The 12,500-nt window shown below is 37.5% G+C and overlaps 1 protein-coding gene across 9 annotated transcripts in view; it reads left to right on the top strand.

Moving 5' to 3' along the window:
• The window catches only part of LOC106881143 (zinc finger protein rotund), a 431,625-nt gene that overhangs the window by 53,116 nt on the left and 366,009 nt on the right, over positions 1–12,500 (top strand). The window contains exon 1 of one of the 9 annotated variants that reach the window (XM_052966236.1): positions 10,507–11,378. The exons of 7 other annotated variants lie outside the window; for them this stretch is intronic. The gene's annotated coding sequence lies outside the window, so the exon portion shown is untranslated. Of the gene's footprint in view, positions 1–10,506; positions 11,379–12,500 lie in introns of those variants that run through there. One more of the 9 variants, XM_052966240.1, reaches the window with a different exon arrangement.

Below are 12,500 nucleotides of genomic sequence, written 5' to 3'. Positions count from 1 at the left end.
GTAACTGATCGATAATGATAGCCTTCCTAAATATTCTTTTATTTAATACTGCAGGCCAAACCTTTGGGATCTCTTTATCAGTGGTTTTTTCTCCCTCTTATTTTGATTTTTGAATTCTTTTAAGCTTTCCTTAATCTCTCTTTCTCTCTTTCTGTATAAACACGCACTTGTTTTATGAGAGAGAAAGGCATCCAATTGTCTCGTAATTAATTTATAATTCAGCAATCTACATATTTAATCATGTTTGTACATTTCACCCGTCTGTTCTATGCGTCCATATTAAACAGAGGAAATCTGATTATAACTACAGATAACGTCCTGAAACAATTATTATTATCAAAATGAATGCCGACGAGCCGGCAGAATCGTTAGCACGGCGAGCAAAATGCTTCGCAGCATTTCGTCTCTCTGTTCTGAGTTCAGATTCCACCGAGATCGACTTTACCTTTCATTCTTTCGGGGTCGATCAAATAAGTACCAATTGAACACTGGGGTTGATGTAATCGACATACCCTCTCCCCCGAAATTTCTGTTCATGTTCCAAAATTTGAAATCAAAATTAATGAGTCCTATAATCTTTATTTTAAAATTAAGTTTCAAATTTTGGCACAGGGCTAGCATTTATTTATTCATTGTTTTTTTTTGTTTTGTTTTTTTGTGGGGACCCCGAAAGGATGAAAGGTAAAGTCAACCTCGGCGGAATTTGAGCTCAGGACATAAAGACGGACGAAATGCCGCTCTAGCGATTTGTCCAGCGAACTTAACGGTTCTGCCAGCTCGCCGCTTTCTCTTTATTTAAAGTTAATGAAAATCACGTTTATTACAATAAAATTCCGGATATATATTATCAAAATTTTTGAGTAAATTGTTAGAGAAATAAATAAGTTCAAAACAGAAGCGGGCTAGCCACAGTTGTATAGTGGTGGTGGTAAGTGGCGCTGGCTGGAGGTAGACAAAGACTACTCCGAATAAAATCAGCTGTTCAAGAATGTCTGCAAATTTGCTACCGTAACGAGCCAGAAACTTTTTTCTAATAGCTCGACCTGCTAGATATGGCAGCCAAATCTTTCTTAAATTACCCCCGGTTTTATTAAAAAGAACGCATATGATAATGTAGTTGTAGATACACTGTAACCGAAAAGGTTAACTGATGAAGTCTGTCTGATCAGAGCTCACTTGGGACAAAACGACAACTGTAACACAATATCTCTACAAAAACGACATTCAGTATTTTTTTAGGTATTAAAAGCAGAAAATGTTTCTTTTCCGTCAACAAGGGAACCTCAATTTTCTTGCTCGACATACTAGAAATAGCCGCCAAATTTCCATCAAACCATTCCAACTGTCATAAAAAATGGAAAGAACAACACAACCGACAATATAGTCCACTATTTTACATGTCAGTAAGACATTCCCGAAATCCTAAGTTTCAGTCACCTGGTGTTGCATGTTACACTTTTTCAGGTGTGTGCAAACGTACGCGCCCACATACAAACTTATAAAATCTATACATGCGTACACATCACACACACACACACGTATGTAAATCAAGAGATTTGACACGAACAAAAACAAAAAACGGTTGGTCTATCAGTTTCGTTTTATTTGAAAAATTACAAATAAAACAACGTGTATGGTTTATTATTTCTTTTCTTCTGTAATACTTTGGAATTTCTAATTGCAGTTAAATTCTTCGAGGCGAGTGAGGTGGGGTATGACTCACCAAGAGTGACGAGGTGGAAAACGAGTGGATCGGGGTGTCTGAGGGTGGAGGTACGAGACCAGCCAGTTCCAAGACAGCACGCCTGTAGATCAGAGACTGGAACGTGTTCGTTAGTGTTTGGGTATCAGTTAGTTGAGTGGTCCTTCTCAAGTTACGGTTGCCCAGGATATCCGTGTGAGCAGAAGTATTGTACCAGATGTGGATGCAGTTACACCATCGTGGGTCTCACTCGAATCTTGTAGAGTGTGAGCAATTGTGGGGCCGAAGTATTTTCTGGTTCTGAAAGGAAAACCTATCTTTGCTAAAGATGTACGTCCGCCAACAAAGATCCTCGGTGACTGCATTTGGAGTCTGTGTGAGTTGGCTCATGATTAGTCGGGATGTGGTGATGTTTTCTTGCTATGTGTTGTGTTTGATGCTAAAAGAAATAGAGTTGGCATCGCTCCACTGAAGGATGTTCTCAAGGTTTCTGTTTATGGATTCAATGCAAGTTTAGTATGAGGTATCTAGGCTGCATTTGAATGATTCATGGTTGGCGGAAGTTAGGGAGTCACGTGCATAAGAGTGGGCGTTGTTGGATGTGACAACAAATAAGTCATTGACGTATGAAAGGAAGAAAGTGGTGGATAAAACAAAACTGATGAACACCAGAGATAATTGAGCGTGAAACAGAAAGAGCTTCATCAACATACGCTGCAATGGTACACTAGATAGGAAGCTACGAGCCAAAAGAATGTATTGCAGAAAATGTTCCCAAGATTTCTGATTTCTTTTGGTCTATAGTGATGATTGCCCCATCGCCCTCCAAGTAGGGAAGAAAGGGATGACGACAGAAACTTTCCACTTTGGTAAAGCCCCTCATCTACTTTGTTCAAGTTATTCTTGAAAAGGACGGTGAGGGTAGAAAGTGAGATGGTGTCTGCGAGTGAATTTATTGAAAGGTGGGTGAATGTGGTAAAATTGACTAGAGAGAATGGCACGACTTCAAGTATAAACCTCTAAGTCGAACAAAGATTGGAGAGAGCTTTTGCCCTTAGTTTCAGGAAGATCTTGGAGAGTGGGTTCCTCATTATCAACTATTCTTTTTCTTTTCTTTTAATGACATATACCATATGTACATCATTTCATTTCTTTTTATTAATATTATGTACCATGTTAAGGTACATAATAGCTTGTTAAATCGTTGGCATGTAGGGCAAAATGCTTAGCAGCATTTCGTCCGACTTTATATCCTGAGTTCAAATTCTGCCGAGGTCAACTCGCTTTTTATCTTTTCGGAATCGATAAAATAAATACCAGTTGAACACTGGGATCGATGTAATCGACTTAGCCCCTCCCACAAAATTGCTTGCCTTGTAGCAACACTTGAAACTAATATCATGTACCATGCATACTTACATTTATTTCTAGTTTTCTTTTCTTCATCATTCTGTGTAAATCACCACGCTTTGTCTTCCTATTATACCCTTCACCCATCGCCCTGGTGGCAAATAAGGAAATCATCATCATCATCATCATCATCATCATCTTCATCTTCATCATCATCATCATTTTACCTGGTTGTGTTGTAAGTCGGCTTATGTCTGAGGCTTTACCGTTTGCAGCGATCTTCAATTTTGGTAACAGGAACTTCGTCTATCTAATTGGTCGGTTGTTCTGAAACCGGGGACCCTTATGGCCCCGGGGCGAGGGCATCCATATAAGACTTTGTCGTTAATGTTCATGTGCAATCAATTGGTTATACTTCTACAATTCACAAAATATTTTAATGTTTTTTTTTTCATACAATTCCTAATGATATTTAATTATAAAAATATTATAGGATTTTTTAAAAATGCAAATGGCTATGAGGGTGCACCTGAATAAAATAGGACTCAAAGGGATCTATAGACTAAAAAAAAAATGGTCGGGAAATACTACATCAAATGAACATTATTTCGCAAAACCGTGCACGCGTGCGTGTAGTTTTGACACCAACTCATTAACAGTGGTACAAAGTCACAAAATTAGAGGGGAAATGTGCAGTCGATCAAATCGACTTCAGTACTTGGCGTATATTTATTCTAAAGATGAATGTTGAACTCGACCTCAGCGATATTTAAATTCAGAATACACTAATGTATAATTAATTATTTATCTCCTTGATGAAAGTTTACAAATTTACAAGCGAGTTATAAAGTCGTACCTAATTTATCAACCTCGATATTTGAAGTTTATAAATAAAATCTAAGATATATTATTTAGCACTTTCTTAAATGCAAAACAATTCTTGCACATAGACATGTATCGATGTGGTGTGTGTGTGTAGTAATAAGGAAAACGGACTGGTTAATAAGCTGTACATAGTACGATACTTTTCAACTTGTATTTCAAATCATTACTCTCCATATTTGTTGTACGATTAACTACTACTACTAATAATAATAATCCTTTCTACTGGAAGCACAAGACCTCAAATTTGGGGGAAAGGGTTAAGTCGATCACATCGACCCCAGTACGCGACCGGTACTTAATTTATCGACCCTGAAAGGATTAAAGGCAAAGTTAAACTCAGCGGAATTTGAACTCAGAACATAAAGACAGATGAAATGCCGCTAAGCTTTTTGTCCGGCATGCAAACGATTCTGTCAGCTCACCGCCTTATTTGATAATAATAATAATAATAATAATAATAATAATAATAATAATAATCCTTTCTACTATAGGCACAAGACCTGGAATTTAGGAGAAGGGGCCTAGTCGAGTACATCGATCCCAGTGTTTCACCTAATTTATCGACCAAAATAATAGCAATAAACTTTTCTACTAAAGGCACAAAACCTGAAATTTGGGGTGGGGGCAGGGGACCAGATGATTACATCGACCCCCAGTGTTTCATTGGTACTTAATTTATCGATCCCGAAAGAATGAAAGACAAAGTCGTCCTCGGTGGAATTTGAACTCAAGACGTAAATACGGACGAAATGCCGCTAAGCATTTTGTCTGGCATGCTAACGATTCTGCCAGCTCATCCCCTTAAAAAAGAATGGTTTCGTATTTTGGCACAAAGCCAATAGATTTTAAGGGGCTAGCTTAGTCGATTACATCGAGTTCAGTACTTACTTGACTTGTACTTATTTCATCGACCTCTAAAAGATGATAGGTTATGTCAACTACGGCGGAATTTGAAGTCAGAACATAAAGCCGGACGAAATGCTGCTTACCATTTTATCTGGTGCGCTAACAATTCTACCAGCTTGCGCATGATAATGATGATAATGATAATAATACTTTCTAGTATAAACCATAAGGTCAGCCACTTGGGGAAGATTATATTGATTATTTCGATTCCGGTAATTTGACTGATGGTTTACTTAATCGACCCCGAAGGATTAAAATTAAAGTTAATTTCGGCGACATTTGAACTCAGATTGTAAAAAAAACTAGGTATCGCAAGACGCAGTATGATTTCGGCCAAGAAACAACAATTTATTTATTTATTCATTATTAATAATAAAGTGGAGGCGCAATGGCCCAGTGGTTAGGGCAGCGGACTCGCGGTTTCGATTCTCAGACCGGGCGTTGTGAGTGTTTATTGAGCAAAAACACCTAAAGTTCCACAAGGCTCCGGCAGGGGATGGTGGCGAACGCTGCTGTACTCTTCCACGCGCCCATCTGGCAGGGAATGGTGGCGAACTCTTTTACCACAACTTTCTCTCACTCTTACTTCCTGTTTCTGTTGTGCCTGTAATTCAAAGGGTCGGCCTTGTCACACTGTGTCACGCTGAATATCCCCGAGAACAACGTTAAGGGTACACATGTCTGTGGAGTGCTCAGCCACTTGCACGTTAATTTCACGAGCAGGATGTTCCGTTGATCGGATCAACTGGAACCCTCGATGTCGTAAGCGACGGAGTGCCAACAACAACAACATTAATAATAACAATTTTGAATGGTTGAAATAATTTATTCGAGCGGTAGTCCTTTATCTCCTTCCATGGACTACCGCCTTGTTATACGATATAGAAAGGTTAAGTAATATTTAATAACTAAAGCATTACTCATGTTGGCGAAATTTTTTTTAGTTTTACATATTTATTTTTAATTAGACCTGAGGTCTAAGGCTAGTCAGTCTGTCTAGGTGAATAAAGATATATAGAATAATGCTGGAATGTTTACAAGACTGAATGAAATTGGCGAGTTACATAATAAAGGTTATGAAATTTTCACACACACACACACACACTCATACACATGGGAGATTGAATTAATATCGGGAAGTTAGATTATTTATGGTGTTGTTAAGGCGGCGAACTAGCAGACTCTATGGCACGCCGGGGCAAAATGGTTAGCTGTCTTTCGTATGTTTTTACGTTCTGTCTTTCATCCTTTTGGGGTCGATAAATTAAGTACCAGCTGAATGCTAGAGGTGGATATTATCGACTTATCCCCGGACCCGAAATTGCTGGCCTTGTGCCTAAATTCGAAACTACTATCATGATTTATTATTAAGGCGGCAAGCTGGCAGAATCGTTAGCGCGCCGGGCAAAATGCTTAGCGGCATTTCGTCAGTCCTTACGTTCTGAGTTCAAATTCCGCTGGAGTCGACCTTGCCTTTCATCCTTTTGGGGCCGATAAAATAAGTACCAGTTGAGCACTGGGATCGATGTAATCGACTATCCCCTCCTCTAAACTTCAGCCCTTGTGCCTATAATAGAAAAGATCATTATAATTCTTAAAGCGGCGAGACGGCAGAATCGGTAGCACGCTGGACGAAATGCTTAGCGGTATTTTGCCCGTCTCTACGTTCTGAGTTCAAATTCCGCCGAAGTCGACTTTGCCTTTCATCCTTTCTGGGTCGATAAATTAAGTACCAGTTGCGTACTGGGGTTGATCTAATCGACTGACCCCCTCCCCCAAAATATCAGGCCTTGTGCCTATAGTAGAAAGGATTATTATTGTTGTCTCTGCAAAACTGTTCTTTCTAATTGATCACGTTATCACCAGTAGAATATTTATCAACTTCTCTCACACCTTCCCTTTTGATTGCCACCTATTATCTCTCCGAACGCAGTCTGATTATTGTAACATGTTAAAAAGATAATAAAACTTTGCTAATAGTTTCTTCAAACTGAACTTTTTTTCCCCAATATGTTTCTGAGGAAAATTTTGGCTATAATACATAGTTTATTTTAGTGTTCTTGAAGAGGTAGAAGGACGCTTATCAAAAATACACATTTTTGTTGTTGTTTTAATCAAATATTTTCCTTTTTTTTTATTTCGTTTTGTCTTGATTTTTATCGCACATTAATAAATTATAAAAAACTGCAAAATCAGCTATAAACAGATCGTCAACCACAATTATATAATACACACACACACATATATATATACATATACACTTTATATGTGTGTGTGTGTGTGTGTAATACATATACATTATATATGTATTCTATAAGTTTTTATAAATTTGCATTATACATACATATGTGTATGTGTATGCACACACACACACACACACACATATATATATATATAATATATATATATATATAGTGGAGGCGCAATGGCCCAGTGGTTTGGGCAGCGGACTCTGGATCGCGATTTCGATTCCCAGACCGGGTGTTGTGAGTGTTTTTTTAGCGAAAACACCTAAAAGCTCCACGAGGCTCCGGCAATGAGTGGCGGCGAGCCCTGCTGTACTCTTTCACCACAACTTTCTCTAACTCTTTCTTCCTGTTTGAGTTGTACCTCTATTTCAAAGGGCCAGCCTTGTCACACCCTGTGTCACACTGAATCTCCTCCAGAACTACGTTGAGGGGTACACGTGTCTGTGAAGTGTTCAGCCAATTACAGGTTAATTTCACGAGCAGGCAGTTCCGTTGATCAGATCAACTGTAACCCTCGTCGTCGTAACCGACGGAGTTCCACAACGATATATATATAACATTCACAAACACACTACACATACGTATCATAAAAGTTATATATATATATATATATATATATATATATATATATATACACTCACATATATACGTATTTTGAAAGTTATATATAATGTATGTGTTTTATACTTTTACAAGACAGTAAAAGTATAATGAAGTATTGAATAATATTAAATTGTTTTTATAACACGACATAAAAGCAACATACATGAATATATTAGAATGTGTGCGTGTGTGTATATATATAAATATTATGCGGGCGTACTTTGTAAATATAAATATATACGTACGTACACTGTGATACACACATACGTTGTAGTATATATAAATATTTACAGTATCATAAGCATACTTTATAAATGTGTACACACACGCACATGCATACACGCATTTCACGAGAAAGATTGATTTTAAATTTCAAAAGTTGTATACACTTAAATCAGTTTACACAGACTACAAGAAATCATTACGAAGTCGACTAATAACATTATAAAAGTAGATTTTTAAATGTAATCAGTTTTGTACTTAATTACAACAAAAAATAGACTCAGTGCTTGTAAATGTATGTATGAATGTATGTATGTATCTCGTCGAAACGCCGGTGTTAAAACGTGGGTAGCTGATGAAGTAGAATGTTCTCTATGTGGCTCGTGTGTTCTCGTCTACGTTTGTTTGCAATGTCCTGTACCCAGATATGCACCTATACATACAGGTGGATGTCGGTATGCACATACCTGTACGTATATATGCATATACTCATTTACTTTTGTTTTTATATATATATATATATATATATATATATATATATATATACACACACACAAACACACACTCATATATATACCTTGAAAGGAGGTTTGTATGCAATTATGTGTCTCCTATGTTTCTCAGTAGCACTACTAAGAATCGAAACTGTATCGGTTGTGGCTCATAACTCTCGGAGCAACTTCGCTCGCTTTCACTACTTTTGTCATCAACAAGGAAGAGAAACAGGATTTCGTGGCGCCCGTACTTTTCATAGTTGATTATTCAACTGGCTCGATTTAGATAGTGTGTTGAAACCTTGATAACTCAGTTTTCACACCTGTGTAAGAAGCTAAACCTTCTAGGCGTTTATTTCTGTATTGTCAATTGCAGTAACAAAATCTACGGAACAAACATAGCTCTACATCAACAACAGTTTCTGTGGTACGAGCAAATCCCTATGTTGTCAATTGATGTGCTAGAAATAGTAAGGAAATCTTCTATAAATGACACCTTCACTATTTTTGAAAGAAAATAAAGAAATAAAGGCTAGGCTGAAAAATAAAATGACAGGATGATTTGATGATAGCTAAAATAAAATAGTTATAATCATTTTGGTATAAAGTGAATTCACACGTTTGATTTCCTCTATGAAAGCATATCGAAGACGGGTCTCTTCATGGGTAGGAAGGCCGAGTTGAGTGCAGTGACCAGCTAGGAATCGAAACTCCAATCTGCAAGTAGTCTAACACCACTGATCACTCTCACTAACGTTTCTGAACCTTTTTAGTCTGATTTTACATTTCCCCATAGACTTTCAGAAAAACGGTTCCAGATGGTGATTGAGACAGCACCCTCCCTTCAAATCGGACCTTCAAATTAGTTACCTTACTGCGATCGATTCCTTTATTATTTACTATCATTCCCACAACGCGCGCGTGTGTGTGTGTGTGTGTGCATGTGTGTGTGCGCGCGCGTGTGCATTTGCCATTCTTTTCTACTTTTGCTTTCTTGCCTCGGTGTTCATTGGTATGAGAGGATCCGGTAACGGTACAAGATTTTAAAGAATTTCTTCTTCTTAACTAAGCATTATGAGGCGTTAAGGTAATTTTCCTTCCTATCGGTGGCCTTAATTACTTAAGAATAACTTTACATTGTTGTTATTCCGATGCACTGCATAGTTTTAATTTGTTAACAGACTATTACGAGCGCCGCGAACACACGCACACATGTTACGGGCGCGAACACACGCACACGCTGTAAATAACACTGCGCTGTTCAGAATCAAATCAAGTCTGACAGAACTATGAAAACGTTCCCAGTTGTTATCATCCCGTGCTTTCTTCCCGCTCCCCACTTAATATCTCAAGTGTCCTTCTTTTATTTATCTTTTTTTTTTGTTCGAGGCAAATTTAGCTGCTACTTCTGACAAAACTCTCAAGAATATCCATTGTTGACTCGCACAATATGCGTGTATGCATGTGTAGCAATCTTTCCATTTTACATTAACTCGATCTAAGGTGTGTGTGCATGTGCGTGTGCGTGCGCGTGCGTATGTGTGTGTAGGTGGGGAACACCGCAGAGAGTGTTTTTTTATATATATATATTATTGGTTGAAATTATATATATTAAACTATTACAAATATATATATATATATACATTGAAATGAAAATTTGACGATACATCACGAAGTGCGTTTAAATTAGTCATCAGTTATTTGCACGTGTAGCGAGTGATATACAATATTATTTCACGCGCATGTAAACACATTATTTACAGCTTAAAGAAAGAAACCATTTAAAGAAATAGCTGCTAAATAACGTGACAAATTTAAAACTAAATACTTTCGGCATTTTTTTCTTCTTCATTATATAATTTTATTTTGGTTTATTTTATTTTTATTTTTTGTCACTCCCTCAAAGTTAACTGGCACTCGGAATTTTTCTCTCATCTCTTAATAAGTAAAGCGGTTTGTGGTACATGCTCTCTTTTACACACACACACACGAGCACATACATACATGCATACATATGAAAATATATACATAAAAACGCATCCATAAAACAAACATACAAATCTGCGCATACACTAACGCCAGATACTGCACACACACACACACCATATGCACAAATACCTAGATGATGTTGATAAAAGTTCCAATGAAGGAGCCTTGAATCTATGTTAGAGTCCGGCTCTTTCTCTATTGACAAGAAATACAGAAATGAAACTGATTGATAACATACATACATACATCCGTATACGAAGGTCTATAAATGTGTTTGTGTGGCAGGAGCATTAGGTGCACTATATAAACATACATATACTCTGAAAACAGCCAAATCATATGCTTACTGGTACAGCTCTATGTTTGTGTAAAGTGTCTCCCTGTATACGTGTATCTAATGCATACATGCACATGGAAGTTGTTGTTTGTCCTATGTCAGCTATGATCGAACTGGCCGATGATCGGAGACATTCCAGCCATGATCATCCTGTCTTTTAGCTAGTTTATCTCGTGTCCCTTTCTTCACTTAAGACTAGCGTATAAATTTTAAAAAGATTTCTTAGCTCGAGCAACTGCGTTGCGGCTCCCTCCTCCTTCATACAGAAGTATTGATGCTAGGTGGTTTATCATGAATTTTCCAAAACACTGCCCTGCTACTACTACCACCACTATTAATGGTTGGAACATGTATTCTTCTTCTTCTTCTGCTACTCCTGCTGCTGCTTTTCTCGGTGTGTCGGGAGCGCTTTATAAATCGGCAGCTAGCCTCATGCGACGGAGAAAGGGATCGCCAGGTTCTGGGGAGGTTAGGGGTTAACTCTTACCTGCCTCCCTGCTATCTTTTAAAAACACCAATTTTTACGATCCCTACTTCAGGTGAAAGTTGTTGACATATTCCGTCAGACATAAAAAAAAAAAGAATATTAAGAAAATAATAGTAATAATAATAAATAATTTTTAAAACCCTGGTCATTGAAGGTAGGTTTTTTTTTTCATGTTCCTGCTGCAGATGTTTGTAATTTTATGTCGATTGTGTGTGTGTGTGTGTGAGAGAGAGAGAGAGAGAGAGACTTTCTGTTCATGCATTTTTATATTTGCTAGTGTTTGTTAAATCTAAAACTGAATTAAAATTAAAGAGTATATTGGCAGATTTCCGGTTTTGCATTCTTATTTTCCCTTCTGTCAATCTATCTATCTATCTATCTATCTATCTATCTGTCTGTCTGTCTATCCGATCGTTAGTCGGCCTGTCTATCAACATGTTTATCCATTTAGAAATGCATCTCTCGATCTATCCGTCATCGTCAATATCCCTTTCCCTCTCTTTAACTTCCTTCAATATAGGTATCTGTCCATCTATTTATTCACCGATCTGTCTATCGTTGTCATAGTATGTGTATTCACCAAAAATCTTCCGTGTAAATATGTTTAAAAACGAAAACACACGTCCTCTGTGTGTGCGTGCGTGCGCGCGTGTACGCAGTTTGTATGTAGAGTGTCTTTTTTTTTTTCCGCATTGAATGAAGCTCTCCCAAGTGTTGTGACTTTTATTTCGGCAACATAGGGCTTGTGCAGTTTTTTTATGGGACAGGTACACGGAAGACACATCTAAAATCCAACATCAACTAGCTACGAAGGTAACAAACCACTAAAACAACAATTGGAATACCATAACCATTAATTGTTGGTGGATTGTCAACATTAGTTTTCTAACCGGGCTCTTGTTCCCTAATAATCTAACAAACGTAACCTCTTCTTTCTGTTTTCTCATCAATGTGTCTGGGTATACGCGCGCACGCGTGCTTGTATACGCACACACACATACACGCACATAGTTTCCCCGTCATCCCTGTCAGCTTGTCGCTTTTTCCTCTACTCTGTCTTGATCTCTTTTTAAGAAAACAAAACAAACAAGCAAATCATTTAGTTTATGTCATTCTTAAAAGTTGCCATCATAGTGTATTTTTACGTCGAAGGTGAGTAAAAACAAAAAAAAAGGAGAAAAGAATTTTGTTCTTTTTTTTCTTCTTTTTTTGCTGTCCGACGATATTCTCTGCAGGCATAACATGCTTTGGAATGTAAATAACTTTATTAACCATT

The sequence above is a fragment of the Octopus bimaculoides genome, chromosome 3 (genome assembly GCF_001194135.2).
Source record: "Octopus bimaculoides isolate UCB-OBI-ISO-001 chromosome 3, ASM119413v2, whole genome shotgun sequence".
In the NCBI taxonomy this organism is placed as follows: Eukaryota; Metazoa; Mollusca; class Cephalopoda; order Octopoda; family Octopodidae; genus Octopus; species Octopus bimaculoides.
Note: the sequence above shows the minus strand (reverse complement) of the source record. Positions and strands in the feature narration are given on the sequence as shown.